The following is a 20,516-nucleotide window of genomic DNA, read 5'->3' on the forward strand; positions in this document are numbered from 1 at the left end:
AGTTGATGGGACAAGTCCCCAACTAACTCTGAACTACTGAAACAAGCTAAACTACTGAAATAATCATCATGTACTCAAACTAAGAGGACTCACCACTAACTCTGTTAGCTAAATATCTGAACTGATAAGTATGACCGGAGCCCGCGCGTCTGAACCTTTGATATAAAATATCATATTGTAAAAGAAAAATATGCGTCAATACTTTGAATGTACTGGTATGCAAAGAGACGTAGGCTGAAATTTATGGGTTCATATGCATGAACAATACCGACTGAATGTCGTGAGTATAACTGAATGAGAGAACATGCGTGAATATGTAAACTGTAACTGAGATCGTGATAATATTGGGATACCAAATATGAATACTAATTAACTGATATCTGAGCCTACTGATACTGAATTACAGATAGCTGAGTGACTATATCTGATAGTTTTGATTCTGTGGAACTATACTGAGTTTCGTTCTGAGCTGAGTGATTATATCTGACAATCTTAATTTTTTTGTAGAAATGAACTGAGTTCTATAGTGACTGAAATTAAAACTGAGACCATAGGAAGTAATCATCTAACTGACATGCCCCTCTCTGAAATGATTGGGGTCCAACCTGTAACTCCAGTTGGAAGGGTATCAGTACCGTGCCACGAGTAAAGACAAGCTGAGTCACCCTCATCTGGGAGGTGCTCTGAATGAGAATGGTGGTACCTTCAACTGACAGGTAGATTACCCCCTCGACCCTCAACTGGCAGGTTAATATCTCAACCTACACTGGCTACGTAGTTCTGGAACATAAGGACTACTTTTATGGATCACACCCTCTACTGGCAGGTGAGTCCTCATCCGTGGGTTCACTCGGCGCTGAATCCTACTCCTAACTAAATAGACACTGGACTGGATTCTAGATTGTTCTAGGCTAGACTAAACTATTCTGATCGTACTGTATAACTGAACTGAATTGAGTTTGCTGGGTTTCGTGGACTGACGAAATACTACTGAATTCTGTTAACTGAATGAATTCTACCGATCGTGACATGACTGATACTATCCTGTGACTGACCATGGCTCTAGGTAAACAACTAAATTATTGGGTATTAAATACCCCCAGGACTCGATAGCATAAATTATACAACATGGCACAATCTTGAAACATGATAGCTAAGTACTTGGTTATCGTACATTCGTTTGGAACATTCTAGTAAACACTTCCATGACATGAACTTGAATATATGCTGAAATTATATAATTTCACTATTCAACTCATATAAACAATTCATAAAACATTTGAAGGACATAATCTATGCATATGACACTAAAACAACATTTAAGCATCATAGTTCAATTCCCCATTTACAACTTCAAGGGTTTCAACATGGTTTCACATGATAATGCACACATATTAATCAATTCCACATGAATCTTGTAGTAAATCATGAACTAGAAACCCAATTAACATGGTAATCATGAACACATTCAAATTCAACCATGAAATTCATCAAACTCATAAAATTGTGGTTAAAAGGGGTTCTTGAACTCCAAGGGTAGAAGGGAACCCTTGGATGAACACTTTACATACCTTGGTTGCTAAATTCCTGAAGAACAATGGTGAAAATCTTGAGCCTTGGCCTTGAAATTAAGTCACCTAGGGTTCTTATTCTTGAGTAATTTGAGAGAAAGTAAGTATATTTTGCTCAATGAGGGTTGAATCTCGTATTTTAGGGCTGAACAAGGGAGGGGAAAAGACCCAAATACCCCCCAAGGATGCGGTTTTTAATGACTGAAAACTAGACTGTCGACGCGCAGGACGATGCGCCGCGTCATTGACATCGACGCGATAGCCAATGTGCCACGTTGAGTCTGCGTCGGTTCACTGGAAATTGCCACTGGAAGCTAAGAAAAAATATTGATCGATAGATGGACGTCACGCCATGCCGAGATCGTGTCGATTCACTATTTTGGATTCCCAAACGTGGTTCAACCGAGGTCTAAAAAATCAAAACTTATCCGGGAACACCTATTGACATTCCTGATCATGAGTCAATCTAAAGATCGATACTTTAAGGTAATAAGAGTCGTGAAATAGAGTTTCCAACTTACGAAGGCCAAAATAATACTAGGCTAGAATTTTCTAAGTTTGGGACCACTTAGCAAACTTAAAAGACTGAGTTGAGCTTAGGATTTTACGGGGTCTTACAATATTTCCCTCTTGGGAACATCCGTCCTCGAATGAGACTGATTAAACTGAGAATACTGATAGAATGGATTTGCTTACTGGACATGCACAACTGAAGCATGATTTCATGACTGAAATTACTAATATACTAAATTATCATACTGAACATACATATCTGATGCATGAGTACATAGCTGAACATGATTTATGAATGCATGACTGTGATTACTGATAAACTAAGTTTACATACTGAACATGCATGTCTGATGCATGAGTACATGACTGAACTAATTCGTGCATGCATGACTGAGTATGCAATATTAATTGATACTACGTTGGTAGCTATATTTGAACATGAGACTGAGTAATTCAAAGGAAAAATATTACCTTTGGCTGAGTCTGAGTTTGTGGAGAATAGGTGGGAATACTTGGTCCACATATCTGCTTCAGCCTCCCAAGTAGTTCCCTCAACGGACTGATTCCGCCAAAGAACTTTGGCTAGAGGGACCTCTTTGTTCCTCAGTCTGCGGGTCTGAAAATCAAGGATTTCGACTGAAATCTCCTCATAAGAGAGGTTGTTATGAATATCTATGCCCTCTATAGGGACTACGACTGCTGAGTCACCTATGCATTTCTTAAGCAAGGATACATGGAGCACTAGATGCACTGAAGTTAAGTCTGGAGGCAACTCGAGCTCGTAAGCTACCTTTTCAAAATGGCTGAAAATTTGGTAAGGGCCGACATATCGGGGATTAAGTTTACCCTTCTTACCAAACATCTTTACTCCTTTTATAGAAGAAATTTTCAAATACACAAAATCACCAATCTCGAACTCAAGATCCTTTCAGCATACATTTGCGTACGATTTCTGTCAGCTCTAACCTGTCTTACGCCTTTCCCTGATCAACTAACTTTCTCTAAGGTATCAAATACGAAGTCAGGCCCTACCACTGTGGCCTCACCCACTTCAAACCAACCAATAGGAGATCTACACCTCCTTTCATAAATCGCCTCAAATGGAGCCATCTGAATGCTGGAATGATAGTTATTGTCATATGTGAATTCAATCAAATGCAAGTGGTAATACCAACTACCTTTAAAATATATCGCACATGCTCGTAGTCTATCATCTAAAGTCGAGGTGGTCCTCTCTACCTGACCATCTGTCTGGGGATGAAAGGCTGTACTGAGGTAAACTCGGGTACCAAGACACTTTTAGAATGCCTTCTAGAAATGAGAGGTGAACTGCATACCTCTGTCTGAAGTAATGGACAATGAAACATCGTGCAACCTTAAAAACTCCATGATATAGAGTTTGGCACAATCCTCAGATGAATATGAGGTATGGACTGGTAGGAAATGAGATGATTTGGTCATCATGTCTATAATGACCCAAACTGAATCATGCTGGCGACGAGTACGAGGCAAACCCATCACAAAGTCCATGTTCACTTCTTCCCATTGGTAGGTGGGAATACTAAACTTCTGCATGGACCCACTTGGCTTCTGATGCTCGATCTTAACCTGCTGACATGTTGATCACTTAGCCATAAACTCTGCAATGCCTCTCTTCATCCCACTCCACCAATAGATCTCCCACAAATCATGGTACATCTTAGTGTCCCATGGATGAATAGAGTAGCGCGCACCATGCGTTTCTGCAAGAATTCATTGTCTCAAGTCATCTACACCTGGCACACATAGCCGACCCTGGCAGCGCAACACACTATATCCTTCTTGGGAGAAAACCTCTACCTTCTAATCTCTGACTAATTCCTTTAACTTAGGTAGACTGGGATCCCTAGCATGCTTTTCCTTTACCTCAAAAACCAGGGATGATTTTGAGCTACTCTGCACTCATACACTACCTTCTGGCGAATCGACTAAGTGAACACGTAGTCGGGCAAGCTGATAAACTTCCTGAACTAACTTCTTCTTAGCATCCTCCACATGAGCAACACTACCCATTGACATCCTAATGAGAGCATTTCCACTACATTGGCTTTACCCGGATGATACAAGATGCTCATGTCGTAGTCTTTCAACAACTCCAACCACCTTCTTTGATGCAGGTTTAGGTCTTTCTAAGAGAACAGATATTGCAGGCTCTTGTGGTCTATGAACACATCAACGTGCACACCATACAAATAGTGCCTCCAAATATTTAAGGCAAAGACTACTGCTGCTAATGCAAGGTCATGAGTAGGCTAGTTATTTTCATGGGTCTTAAGCTGTCTAGAGGCGTAGGCTATGACCTTTCCTCGCTCCATCAAAACACACCCCAAACCGACTCTGAAAGCATCACAATACACAACAAAGCCATCTGAACCATCTGACAGGGTAAAAACTAGAGCTGTAGTGAGTCGAGTCTTCAACTCTTGAAAACTCTTCTCACAAGAATCTGACCACTGGAATTTGACTTTCTTCTGAGTCAATCTGGACATAGGGGATGCAATAGATGAAAATCTACCAATAAACCACTAGTAATAGTCGGCCAAGCCCAAGAAACTCCTGATATCTGATGGACAGATAGGTCTGGGCTAGTTTCTCACTACTTCAGTCTTTTGGGGATCAACTCTAAATCCATCACTAGAAACGATATGGCTATGAAAGGATACTGACCTTAGCCAAAATTTGCTCTTTCTGAATTTGGCGAATAGCTGATGGTTTTTGAGAGTCTGCAATACTATTCTGAGATGGTCTGTATGATCATGCTCACTGCGAGAGTAGACAAGAATGTCATCTATGAAGACTATGATGAACATGTCCAAGTACTTCTTAAACACACGGTTCATCAAGTCCATGAAGGCTGCAGGGGCATTGGTAATACTAAAGGACATGACTAAGAATTCGAAGTGACCATATCGAGTTCTAAAGGCTATTTTTATGATGTCACATTCTCTGACCCTGAGCTGATGATAGCTCGATCTAAGGTATATCTTGGAGAAGTAACCGACACCCTAAAGTTGGTCAAACAAGTCATCGATTCTGGGATGTGGATACTCTTTCTTAACTGTGACTTTATTTAGCTGACGGTAATCAATACACATTCTGAGAGAACCGTCTTTCATACGTACGAATAAAACTAGTGCGCCCCATGGGGACACACTGGGTCTGATAAATCCCTTATCTAGGAGATCTTTTAACTGTTACTTTAATTCTCTGAGTTTAGTTGGATCCGTTCTGTATGATGGAATAGATATGGGCTGAGTATCTAGAAGAAGGTCTATTTTGAAGTCGATTTCCCTTTCGGGAGAAACTCTGAGAAACACATCTGGAAATTCACATACTACTGACACTGATTCAAGAGTAGAGGTTTCTGAACTAGAGTCTTAGAATCGAATGATATGGTAGACACATCCCTTAGATATCATACTTCTCGCCCAAAGGTAAGAAACAAGTTGACCTCTAAGTGCTGAAGTACTACCCTTCCATTCTAGGACGAGTTTATTTGGAAACTAAAACTGGACAATTCTTTTTCTACAGTCGACTGAGGCATAGTAGGAATAAGGCCAATCCATGTCGAGAATGATATCAAAATCAGTCATCTCTAATTCGACTAAGTCTGCTGAAGTGACTTTCTGAGATATCATAATCGAACAGTTACTGTATACCCGTCGGGCTATGATAGATTTACCCACTAGGGTAGATATTGAGAAAGGCTCTACTAGAATTTCGGGATTGACTTCGAAATCAATGGCTATATATGGAGTAACAAAGAACAACGAAGCTCCTGGATCTAGAAAAACATAAATATACAAATGGAAAACTTATAACGTACCAGTGACCACATCAAGAGAAATTTACTGATCCTATCAGGACTGAAGAGCATAAAGTCTTTTTGGGCGTTGCCCACTGGTCGTACTGGAAGTGGCACCCTACTAATTCGGGCGACCAGACTGATTTTGAGGATGGTTATACTGACCCTGAGAATCTGACTGGGGACAATCTCTGACTCTATGGCCTGGCCAGCCACACTCGAAATATATATTGTTGCCCGCTCTACAGATACCCTGGTGGTTTGTACCACATTTCTAACAAAGGGAATCGGTTCAGACGCTGTTGACATTACCCTGGGGTTTAGGGCTTGGTGCCCTATCTCTACTGCTATCTTTTAAATTTTAAAATTGGAGCACTGGATGAGGACGGAGATGGAACTGAGGATTTTGGGCGTAACTGAGAACGATTCCCACCCCCTGACTTAGGCTGAGTGAAGTTGAAACTACTTATTCTCGCTCTCATGTTCTCCCTCTTCTTCTCTTTATTCTAAGCCTCCTCTATCTGCTAAGCCTGGATATGTCCATCTTCTTAATCTGCATTGCGGTCCTATATTCCTTGACCACACTGCTAGAACCCCCTACACAAACTTACTCATCCTGGATCTGCTATCTGCCACTACATGAGAAGTATATCTAGATAATTGAGTAAACTTAAGAGAATACTCTTTAACTATCATTTTGCCCTTCTTCAGATTTATAGACTCCAAAACTTTTACTTTCCTCAACTCTAATGGGAAGAACCTATCCAAAAAAGTAGTGACAAACTCCTCCCATACTATGAGCCCTGCATCAGCGGACCTTTCTGCTTTCTGCTATTTGAACCATGAGTGGGCCACATCCTGCAACTGATATGCGGCCAACTCAGCTCTCTCAACAGCAGTTACCCCCATAATATCTATAAATTTCTGCACCTGATCAAGAAACTCCCGAGGGTCCTCATCTGACTTAGACCCAGTAAAAGATAGAGGGTTCATTCAAGTGAAATACCAAATCCTAGCTGCAACAATATTAGCCACTAGATTGGACGGAATAACAACTGGGCGTTCATTTTGGGCTTCCAGAGAATAAGCTAGGGTGGTGAAAGCTGCTCTGAATTCAGTATGGGAGACGTGTTCATCCAGATGATCTGGATGGTCTCCCATTCCTCTTTCCTTATTCCTCTTTAGAGGCATATTCTGTAAATGAAAAGAAAGTTAGATTAGACAGATAGTTTAACTGGAGCTCATGCTTACTCGCACGACATGAATACTGAAAGAAGGAAAACTTTTTCTAAAACACCTAATATCCTCATGTCCATAAGTGTGGCGCATTACACACCCGTGCACAAGATTCTACTAGATGTGGCTTTCAGACTTTTAAGGACTCTATTGAACCTTAGGCTCTGACAGCAAGTTTATAATGTCCTGAGTCTGTACCCCGGATGCTAAACAGTGCTCATAATCCTGAAGGACCATAAGCTAATCTATGACTGGTACCTGCTGTAATAACTGAATAATAATTCTGTAATATGTGGAAATTAGGCGAAAAACATACCATAAGGGTCAATACTGTAATAAAACTGAATATAGTACAACAAATACCACATCTGATACATCTGTTTAAAAATACACTAGTCTGAAAAAGCCTCAGAACTGTCTGAAATATGGAATTAATGGGGAAAGTCCCCAACTAACTCTGAACTACTGAAATAAGATGAACTACTGAAATAATCATCATGTTCTCAAACTAAAAGGACTTACCACTAACTCTGTCAGCTGAATATCTAAACTGCTAAGTATGATCGGGAGCTCATACATCTGAACTTATGATATAAAACATAATAGCATAAAATAAAGGTATGAGTCAGTACTTTGAATGTACTAGTATGCAAAGTGAGGTAGGATGAAATGCATGGGTTCATATGCATGAACAATACTGACTGAATGATGTAAGTATAATTGAATGAAAATACATGCGTGAATATGTAAACTGTAACTGGGATCTTGATAACACTGGGATACCAAATTTGAATACTGATTAACTGATATCTGAGCCTACTGATACTAAATTACTGATAATTGAGTGGCTGTATCTGATAGTCTTGATTCTGTGGAACTCTACTGAGTTTCGTTTTGAGTTGAGTGACTGTATCTGACATTCCTGATTTTTTTGTAAAACTGAACTTAGTTCTACACTGAAACTGGAAGTGAAACTGAGACTGTGGAAAGTAATCATCTAACCGATATACCCCTCTCTGAAATTATTGGGGTCCAACCTGTAACCTCAGTTGGAAGGGTGTCAGTACCATGCTATGGGTAAAGATAAGTTGAGTCACCCACATCTGGCAGGTGCTCTAAATGAGAATGGTGGTACCCTCAACTGGCAGGTAGATCACCTCATCAACCCTTAACTGGAAGGTTGATGTCTCAACCTACGCTGGCTACGTAGTTCTGGAACACAAGGAATGCGTCTAAGGATCATACCCTCTACTGGCAGGTGAGTCACCATCCGTAGGTTCACTTGGTGCTGAATCCAACTCCCAACTGAATAGAAACTGGACTGGATTCTAGACTGTTCTAGGCTGGATTGAACTTTTCTGATCGTATTGTATAACTGAACTGAACTGAGTTCACTGGGTTCTGTGGAATGATGGAATATTACTGAATTCTGTTAACTGACTGAATTCTATCGATCGTGACATGAATGATACTATCCTGTGATTGACTATAGATCTAGGTAAACAACTAACTTATCGGGTATTAAATACCCCCAGGACTCGATAGCGTAAATTATACGACATGGCATAATCTTGAAATATGATAGCTAAGTACTTGGTCATCCTACATTCATTTGGAACATTCTAGCAAACACTTGCATTACATGAACTTGAATATATGGTTACATGATATAATTTTACTATTCAACTCACACAAACAATTCATCAAACACTTGAAGGACATAACCTATGCATATGACACTAAAACAACATGTAAGAATCATAGTTCAATTCCATATTTACAACTTCAAGGGTCAACATGGTTTAACATGATAATGCACACATATCAATCTATTCCACATGAATCTTGTAGTAAATCATGAACTAGAAACCCCATTAACATGGTAATTATGAACACATTCAAATTCAACCACGAAATTCATCAAACTCATAAACTTGTAGTTAAAAAGGGTTCTTGAACTCCATGGGTGGAAGAAAACCCTTGGATGAACACTTTACATACCTTGGTTGCTAAATTCCTAAAGAACAATGGTGGAGATCTTGAGCCTTGGCCTTCAAATTTAATCACCTAGGGTTCTTGTTTTTGAGAAATTTGAGAGAAAGTAAGTATATTTTGCTGAATGAGGACTGAATAGGGGTGGGAAAATGACCCAAATACCCCCCAAGGACGTGACTTTTATTGACTGAAAACTGGATTGTCGATGCGCAGGACGATGTGCCGCGTTGTTGGCATCGACGCGATAGCCAACACACCGTGTCGAGTCTGCGTCAGTTCATTGGAAATTGCCACTAGGAGCCAAGGAAAAATATTGATCAACACGATGGCCGACACTCCATGCCGAGATCGCGTTGATTCACTATTTTTGATTCCCAAACGTGATTCAAACGAGGTCCAAAAAATCCAAAACTTATCCGAAAACACCTACTGACATTTCTAATCATGAATCAATCTAAAGATCGATACTTTAAGGTCACAAGAGTCGTGAAATAGAGTTGTCAACTTACGAAGGCCAAAATAATACTAAGTGTGAATACTTAGCTAGAATTTTCTAAGTCTGGGATCCCTTAGCAAGCTTAAAAGACTGAGTTGAGCTTAGAATTTTTATGGGGTCTTACAATGTAGTTTTTAAATTTTCTGTTCTTAGACTTGTCATATACAATGCTAAAATTGAAAAAACCTACTATATATGGTCTTAGACTTGTCATGTAGAGTGTTAAAATTGAAAAAACCTACTATATATACAAAAAACCTCTCTTTTTGGGACATAACCAAAAAGAGGTAAGACACTTAAATTAAGATGAAGGAGTAGCAAAGTTTTATGAATTTTTTTATCTCTTTACTTTCTCTGATTTATATTTCTTTTTATTTTCAATGTTTATACTTAATTTATAATGAATATCTTTCATATAATGATGATTGTCTTAATAATTTTTTTAAAAATCAAATTTAATACAACTAAATTTGGACATAACCAAAACCTTATATTAAATTGGTAATTATTTAATTAAGGTATCGAAATGAAGATTACTTGTTATTTTATAGAGAAAAATATTTTTTAAGGAGTATGTCAAAAATAAAAATACTATAATTATGAATAAGAAAGCCAATAAGATTAGTCTTTATATTTTTTTTCATTAAATGTTTTTGTCAAAATTTAGTAATAATGAAAATTATGAATAATTGATTTTTATGTGTCATTAGGTTTTAATAATTATGTTGTCACTACCCGAACCAGAGCCTAGTATATATATAAAGGAGAAACATAGAGGAGGTGATGTGACACCTTTCTATGATCTCAATTGCTATTTATTTTTTTGTGGATTTTTTGATAATTTTCTTATTTTTTTTATTTTTTATTGCACAAAAATGAATATTACAATTACTACTCATCCATTTATTCCTTTACTTCAATGTAAGAGTTTAAATGTCTTACAATTTCTTTAAAACTCCATTACTCTATAATTAATTTTTAAGTTTTATTTTTTTATCTTGGCTTTTCATTTTTCAATATGCTTTTAAATGAATATGCATGTAATGTAACTTTCCCCTTATAAATAGAGCGCATTTCATGATCTTTTGATATTATTTGTCCTTTTCATAAACGGCCAAATCCGTAGAGTTGATGTTAAAGATGGTGGAATACAAGAAAGGTATTACAAATTATTTTAGAATTTTGTAGTTTTAGTTTTCTGTGTAAAAGTTAAACAACAAATACGTTTATTCTCTTTTACTATTTGTAAGTGTCATGTATGTTGATGTTAAAGATGGTTGAATACAACAAAGGTATTACAAATTATTTTAGAATTTGTAGTCTTAGTTTTCTATGTAAAGATTAAATAACAAATATTATTCTCTTTTATTATTTGTAAGTGTGATGTATATTATGAAATTGATAATGATTTACTATTCATCACAAAGAATACATATATTGATCGAATATTTGTATGTATGACTTCTAAGTAATATTAATTTTAGAATTTAATTGTTATCTATATAATTTATGTTGTCTTGTGCATTATATAATAATGGATGAAGTTGTCTTATAAAACAAAAATAAGTTGAAAAATAGAAAAAATAAATTCAAAAGAACATAAGCTATAAATAAAAATAAGATTCTTATATCTTTATGTTGGATTATGGGTCATGGATCACCCATGTGAATCGATCCGACCCGACCCAGTTCTTTAGTTTTGATTATCTGAAAAACAGATTTCAAATAAAAGGGGGAAATACATATTTTAAATAAAAAGGGGGAACAGTTACATAACTGTTACCACCCAAATATCCCTATATATTTGAGTATCTTCTACCAAGAATGTAGCAGAGAGATTGAAGCAAAGAAAGCCAGAAAACGAAAATTAACAACAATACCAAAAAAGAATAACATTTAGTTTGTGATTCAAGGCTTCGTTTCTAAGAGATTCAAAGCAGACTCGGGGGTAGATCCTTTCGGAAGCAAAATCGATTTCCATTGCAAATTAAAGGTACACTATTTTGCTCCAAATTTGCTAACAATAGTATCAGATCCAGGTTTAATAGCCCCAGTTTCGATCAAATTGACTAATTCACATTCTTGAATAAAAAAATTAAAATTGAATAAGACTTTACCCTTTAGAAAGAAATCATGGATAAAGATCGGGATTTTAGACCCGACTTGAATCATACGAACAATATTCCATTCTGGAATAAGATGAGAATTGCATGACAAAATCCGGTTGTAGATTCATTTGATATTTAAAATCAGTAACCTTTGCTTTTGTGTTTTTTTTTTCTTCTTCATGATTTTTTTTGTTTGGGAGAAAGACAATTTTTTTTTGCTTATATAATCTTGAATGAAGATGATAAGAATGTGTTGATAATGGGGACATATCTTGTAAAGAAAGAGAAATAGGTACAAAGAGTAGTACTCATGAGTAGTACAAAACTGTAAAAAAGTACATTACTCTATTCTCTTTCATTAATTAATTTTAAAATATAGTGCTCTGCATTCTTTATTAACAAAGAAAATGTATAGTAGTATACATTATTCTTGAGAAGCGTATAGAAATACATTATTCCTTTATGTGGAAGTGTTATTTAATAAAAAATTTGGATGTGACATTATTTTTTGTCATCTGTTATGACTTTATATGTTTTATTAAGAGTTAGTAAAATAATAAATTAAAATTTCTTAAACATATATTTTAATTTTGCCTTCTACAAAGATATTGTGGCATAATTTGTCACACTGAATGGTACAACCATTCTAATTGTTTCTTTGTTCCTATTTCAGAAATGGCTGAACGGGGACAAACTCGAATCGCTCCAAGTGAGATTTCTAGATGTCGAGCAAAGAGACAAAGTAGAAGAGCACGTCGCCGAAGAACATGTTTTTGGGGTCGTGAAATCATACGAAATAATGTCCCCAAGGCGACACAAAATCTGTTGAGAAATGAAAGGGCTATGCAAAGGGAAAGAGAGAAGAAATTAATAGAGTTCAAGTCTTTTAAGATATCACCTAACATTACTGTTGCTAGTTTTATACATCTATTTGAATTGAAAAGTGTAGAACTAAAAAATTATGTAGAAATCTCGGATTGAGAAATATTAACTATTTTAGCAAATTCTCTCTGTGAACCATGGGGCGAGAGATTAATCGATGTTTACCACGAGATTTGGCCTTGCGAGTCTTTTTGAGTGTACATAAGTAGTCTAGAATATTTGTGGAATGACTTTTATCTTTAGATTAGCTTATAACATGAAGTTATTTATTAACTTTATATTATATAATATTAAGTTATTTATCTCCTTTTATATGAATTTCATTCATTTATTTGAGTTTAAAACGACTTAATTGAAAGCTATCATTCTAATACACATTAAGAAATTAATTTCTAATTTTGGTCAAATGTTTAGTTCGTAGAAGATGATCGAATTCTTAAGTGTCCTTTTGATTATACACTGAACATGAAACCTTTATGTGAAATTATTTGCTTGAATGTGTGATTTGAATGCATAATTGATAAAACACTTGCATAATTGTCTCTTAATAACAGAAATGACATCAAAAAGCATAATTGTTGGCTTGAACAAAGGAGAAAAACTAAGTGGTGATAATTATGACATTTGGAAGAGAAAAATTCTCGGTATTAACCATGTCATATGTTTACCAGAAGAGGGTAATACTGCACAACATAGAAGAGACCTTGAAGCTTATAAGGCTTGGAAAAAGGTTGATTTCATTTCACGTAGAATCATTGTAAGTTCTGTGGTTGATGACCTCATACATGAGTGTAAGGAATTTTCTACTGCCAATGCCATCTGGGCACACTTGCGAGGAACTTATGAGGGTACTTCTGTCACCCGCCTCAGACAGCTGACTATCAAGTTTGATACTTACAAGAAGTGTCATGATCAAAACATCAAACAACACCTTAGGGTGATGTCTAATATGATAGCTCAACTCAAAAGTGATGGTCATGTTCTCTCAGATGAGCAACAGTTCAGGTAGTGATCCGATCTCTTCCTAATATTTGAGAATAATTTAAGGTCAACTTAATCCACAATGACAGCATCAAAATCTTTTCTGATGTTTCCTGTCATGTTGAACTTGAAGATGAGCGGCTTGGTGCTGCTAAAGCTGCTTCTAATGACTTTATGGCAGAATCAAGTGGTAAGAAATCTTCAGGATTCAAGTGTAAGAAGAACTGTAAAAATAACAAAAAGGGTAAAGAGATCGAAGAAGGACCTATGAGAAAAAGAACAAGCCAAATTCCAAGAAGGAAAAAAAAGTTTTTTCAAGAAGAAAGTCAAGAGCAAGATAAAGTGCTATAATTGCCAAAATTTGGGGCATTTTTCTCGTGAATGTCCTGAGCAAAAAAAGTTAGCATTTCTAAACGTAACTCTAACTGCTACATATGTTTCTAGCACAACTTTATTAACTGAATCTTATCCTATGTGGATTATAGACTCAGGAGCCACCGACCATGTGCGTCGAGATCGAGAAGCGTTTGTGGAGTTCCATCAAGTTTCACTTTGATCAAGGTGGATCTATGTAGGAAATAATGCAAGACTTGAAGTCAAAGGCATTGGAACTTGCAAAGTAGATTTGTTTGGAGGCTGGTCTTTAATGTTGCATGACGTCCTATATGCTCCAGAAATTCGACGAAACTTAGTATCTGTGTCTGTTCTTTTAGATGTTGGTTTTCATTTATTTTTTATTCGTAATTATGTAAGAATTACTCTAGATAATGTTATTTTATGGTTTTGGACATTGTTATGACCGCTTTATTGTTTTAGATTGTAATCCTTCAACTTATGACTATTAAGTTGACCGTTGTGTAATGTCATGTTATACAAGTAATAATAATTTTGATATACTGACATGACATGATAGATTGGGTCACATAGGGTAAGATCGAATGAATAGATTGGAAAAGGAAGGATATCTAGGTTCTTTCTCCAAAACTGAAATACCAACTTGTTAAAATTGTCTTACTGGAAAGATTACACGTAAACCATTTAGAAAGGCTAAAAGATCCGAATTCCCATTACAATCAATCCTTTTTGATATCTGTGGTCCAATGAATATGAGGGCAAGGACTGGTGCTTCATACTTCATTACATTTATTAACGATTTCACGTGATTGGGTTATTTATATTTGATATCTCATAAATCATAAGCACTTGGATGCTTCAAAAGATATATGAATGAAATTGAGAATCAATTAGACAAAAATATAAAGAAATTAAGAGCCGATAGTGGTCGTGAATATCTGTCAAAATAGTTTTAAGAACTGTGTATTGAAAAAGGTATTATAAGAAAATTAACTACTCCTTATACACCTCAACAAATTGGTGTAGCTGAAAGAAGGAATAAAACATTGTTGGATATGACAAGATCCATGATGGTGCAGGCAAATTTACCAATCTTTTTCTGGGGAGATGCATTATTAACTGCAGCCTACGTATTGGACAAAGTGCCTTCTAAATCAGTGTCTTCTACTCCTTATGAACTATGGACTGGTAATAAACCAAACTTTAATGATCCGCGACCTTGGGGTTGTGCTGCATATATTAAAGATTATCTTGGTAAGTTTGAAAAATAAGTCCAAAAATAAAGAAATGTATCTTTATAAGATACTCAAAACACTCCAAAGGATATGTGTTCATTGGTGAATTGGAAGATGGAAGTACTACTAAAATTGAATCACGTTATGTCACATTCCTGGAAAATAATTTTTTAAAAAGGGGTAAAATAAAGGAAAATGAGCCTCTTTACGAAATGCTGAATTTAGATGATCAAATAATGTTGTCGGACATACTTGATAATTCAATGGAACAAGAAATGATTCTTAATCCAAGTGGGAATTGTGAATCCCAAAATTCCATTGAAGAATCTGAACTTTAATTATGTAAGAGTACCAGAAAAGGTGTGCCTAAACGATCTTATGATATTGAGGATTATGTATTCCTGGTATCTCCCATAGAATTAGATGAACCTAATTTTGTGATTGAGTCTTTATCGAGTCCTGAAAAAGATGAATGGATAAAAGCTATAAAATAAGAATCAAAGTCCATGAAAACCAATAAAGTTAGAGATCTAGTTGACCTTTCTTCTGGCAGTAAAGCTATTGGAAAAAAATGAATTCTCAAAGTTAAATGCAAATCAGATGGGTTAATAGAAAGGAACAAAACACGATTGGTGGCAAAAGGTTTTATTCAAGAAGCTGAAATAGATTATGAGGAAACTTTTTTACTAGTTGTAAAATTTACCTCAATTCGAGTGCTTTTAGCTATAGTTGCACATTTAGATTTAGAATTACATCAAATGAGCGTGAAGAACATTTTTCTCAATGGAGAACTAAATGAGGAAATCTACATTGAACAACCTGTAGGTTTCGTTGTTAAAGGGCAAGAAAAGAAGGTTTGTAAATTAAACAGATCAATATATGGCCATAAGTAGTCTTCAGCGCAGTGGTACCTGAGATTTAATAAGGAAGTGATTTCATTTGATTTCACTATGATCGATGAAGACCATTGCATCTATGTGAAAAAGTTCAATGAAATGTTTGTTATTCTTTCGCTTTACGTGGATGATATTTTATTAGCTGAAAATAATTTAGAGTATGTAAAAACTTTTAAGTCATGGCTTTCAAAGTCATTTGACATGAAAATATGGGTGAAGTAGACTATATATTGGGTGTTAAAATTCAAAGAGATTGTTCCAAGAAAATTTTGAGTTTATCTCAAGAAACATACACAATGAATATTTTGAAACGTTTTTGAATGAATAGTTGCAAATCCATGGATACTTCTATAGAAAGATGTGAAACTTTAAGCCTTGAAATGTGTCCAAAGACTGAAAAAGAAAAAAAGACATTTCTCGAGTACCATATTCCAGTGCAGTTGGGAGCTTGATGTACGCTATGATGTATACTCGTCTAGACATTTGTTATACCTTAGGTTTGGTTAGCAGGTATCAATCCAATCCTAGAAGAGATCATTGGAAAGCAATAAAAAGAATTTTTCAATACCTGAAGTGAACTGCTGATTATTCGCTATGCTATAGTGGATCTGATTTATCCATAAGAGGTTATATAGATGCTAATTGGGCAGGTGACCGGTATGATAGAAAATCAACTTCTGGTTATGCCTTTTTACTAAATGGAGGTGCAATTTCGTGAAAACGCAAGAAACAAACTTGCACAGCCCTGTCGACTATGGAATCTGAATTTGTGGCTTGTGCATCTGCAGTACAAGAAGCTGTTTGATTGAAGAGATTCTTTGAGCATTTGAACATCGCAAAGAATTCTAAGGGTCCCATGATTTTTTATTGTGACAGTTAAGCGGCTATTTCATATACGAAGGATCCTAAATATCACAGCAAGACCAAGCACATTGATATTAAGTATAACTTTATAAGAGACATAGTAGCAAGTGGAGAAATAAATTTACAATACATTCCTACACGAGAAATGATAGCTGATCCCTTTACTAAGGAAATATCTAGAGATTTGTTTGAGAAATATGTTATGGCTCTAGGATTACGTAGGATATGATTTTATTATAATTACTATCAACATAAGAATCTTGAATTTATATTCAATCTCATGTGCATGTGAAAATGTGTTTTATTAATAAAGTGTGTCAAACAAGTCGCAAGATTGGCTTTCTCACACAAGCAATATCCCCTTACGTCAAGGAACGTGAAGAGAAAAGTTCAACCATAAGATAATGAATTGTTTTTTTTTTGTAAAGCCAGATGTGAGTTTCTCTAAAAATATGGATTTGAGGATTATTAAAGAAATAAACTCAGGTTAGACACTTAGAGGTGACTAGACCTAGATCTGTACGATGTTGAATAGCTACAAGAATAAGACACACGCACCAATATAAGATGAGAACATCATAGCACGTGTTTCATACCACGTGTGCTTAGCGATTAATGGGTTAATAGAAGAATGAATCCCTGCTTCTTCATTGTGTGAGACCCTCAAAGTTATTTTAACTTTTCATTGAAGTAACCTTACAACTTTAACTATTTCTTGAAGTTTCGGTCGGTGTTACTACTTTAGAATGTTACTAATAGCCATGAGAGATTCGACAATGCGGTGCATGTCTAAGAAAGCAGTTGATTGGAATAGATAGATTCGAGTAGAAAGGGAAGTTGACTAAAATAAATATTTTAACTTATTTACACAAGCCGTCTATTACACTAACCATATAAGAGTCAAGTGTAACTGTGTATATAAAGTAACCATGAACTCGAGTTCACCTCTTTAAGAGGGTAAGAGATCAAATAAGCAACTGCTGAAGTAGTGAATAATGTCTGGGGTATTATGAGTGTTAGTATCCTCATATTGGTAGAGAATTCTTTCCACATGTGATTGTATTCCTAAATGTAGATTATAAAATCTTAAAGGTAAAGCTCGTGATGCTCACAGGTCGCACGAACTATTTGTAGTATGAGTTGTTGTCTTGTTGATATAGAATTGTCTCGGGTCTTGTCCACCATGTGCGAAGTGTGAGATGTTGGATTATCGGTCATGGGTCGCCCAGGTAGATCGACCCGACCCGACCCAACCCAGTTCCTTGGTTTTGATTATCTGAAAAATAGATTTCAAATAAAAAGAGGGAACAGATACATAACTGTTACCACCCAAATATCCCTATATATTTGGACATTCTTCTGCCAAGAACGTAGTAGAGAGCTTGAAGCAAAGAAATCCAGAAAACCAAAATTAACAATAACACCAAAAAAGAATAACATTTAGTTTGTGATTCAAGGCTTCGTTTCCAAGAGATTCAAATCAGACTTGGGGGTAGATCCTTTCGGAAGCAAAATCGATTTCCACTGCAAATCAAAGGTACACTATTTTTCTCCAAAATTTGCTAACACTTTTCCTCAAAAGATGACATAATTTAATATAGCAACATAGTATTTCCTAAATTATGAATCACAATTCCTAATACTTAAAACTTTTCTGCTTTAAATTATAACTTAAAGAACATTGAATGGATAAATGAAATCAAGGAATTTAAAAGACGTCCCAGGTTATTCAAGTCCAAAAGTCCACGTTAGATGAATCTCTCTCTCTCTCTCTCTCTCTCTCTCTTTATATATATATATATATAATATATATATATATATATGTATAAATATATTAGTAATTTCAATAAAATTGTAGAATAACTTTCTAGACTTGATTTATGTGTTCATGAGGAATAAATACCCCTTGCGAGTAATATTTAGATCGATAAAATTACTTGAGACAATCTCTCCGCGAGGATATAGATCAAAAGAAAAAAGATAAAGACCCCTCAAATCAACAATCTTATTTGAGTCAATCCCTCCGCGAGGATACGTATTGAATCAAATAAGATAGATTATTTAAATCTAAAAATAGTTCAAAGTAATCCTTCCGTGAGGATAAGGATCAAAAGAAGCAATTTCAAAGATTTGAAATAACAAATGACTAAAAATTATTATTACTTATATTTTATGAAATACTTATAGTATATTTAGCTTTCTTCCTTGTGGGAAGAACAACTTAATTTAACTATAACTATAATATAAAATATCAAGTAACGCTAATTTGTATTACAAGAATTTCAACACGAAGTATTTAGCTTTTAAATAAAATCAAGTCTTGAAAGAACTAAAATAAGATTTATATTATAATATTATACCAAGTTTCTTCAACGCTCCCAACACAAAGAGATTACTCCATTATGGAGAAATTAATAAAGAAAAGAAAAAAATATTATTCTACAAAAGAAAAAGAAAGAAAAAAAAAGTAAACAAGACTAATTCTTATATATTGCTTATGTTGTTGGATGATTAATAATCAAAGAAATGCCTCTATTTATAAAAAATTATAATGTTGAACCAACGAATGCATTCTTTGAAGTGGTGGTTGTGACGGTCACTTGTAACTTCTTCTGAAAACCTTCACTTGTTTCATTCCTTCACTTGATGGGTGTGAGTAAACTTTTGTAGTGGTGGTTGTGCCGGTCACTTGTAACTCCTTCTGAAAACCTTCACTTGACGAGTGTGAGTATGAAATCGTGGTTACACCCGTGGAATTCTCTTATTTCTTTAATAATTTATTTCTTCTCTTGTATTCTTCTTTTTGTAGAATTTGTCAGAAAATATACAATAATATGATATATTTATTTATATTTATTTAAAATAATTAATATTTAATATATAAAAATATATAAATAAATATATCCATCAAATACCCCCACACTTGAATCTTTGTTCGTCCTCGAGCAAAGGACAAAATAAAACAACAATTAAAATTTTAAGTAATAAAATTATTAGATAAAATAAAGTTTAATAAAGACTACATCATGAGTTCAAATAAATTTAGTTGCACTCATATTCACCTATTGAGAATAAAAATTATAATATTTTTTTCCCAGTGTGTCTCACCAAATGAAGAGAGATGCCCATAAATCACACAATATATCAATAAAATCGAAAAAAAGGCATAGATAGAAAAAAAAGGGTTCTCTCTCTCAACAAAGAAGTATCTCAAGCTACTCGAAGTTCCATAAGCTTGCCTATTATGTAGTTCTCCACTAATATAGGAGTCCTTGAGTTGAGAACATGTAGGACTTTAATAAGGTTGGAATGCAGATTTAGGGATGGATAGAATGTATATGAATAAAAGTGACTCAAATCCCTTATAAGCACCACAACACTTTAGCATTTTAACATCGTTGCTTTCCTGCTTCTAAAACAAACCAACCTCCATTTTTTAGTTCATTTTTTAATCCCCTTTTTCCTCACTTAATTATTTTTCAACTAGTAGTTACCAACATTTTTTTTTTGTAACTTTTTTTTTTGATAACCTTCTTTTTTT

Source organism: Capsicum annuum, chromosome 12 (genome assembly GCF_002878395.1).
Source record: "Capsicum annuum cultivar UCD-10X-F1 chromosome 12, UCD10Xv1.1, whole genome shotgun sequence".
NCBI lineage: Eukaryota > Viridiplantae > Streptophyta > Magnoliopsida > Solanales > Solanaceae > Capsicum > Capsicum annuum.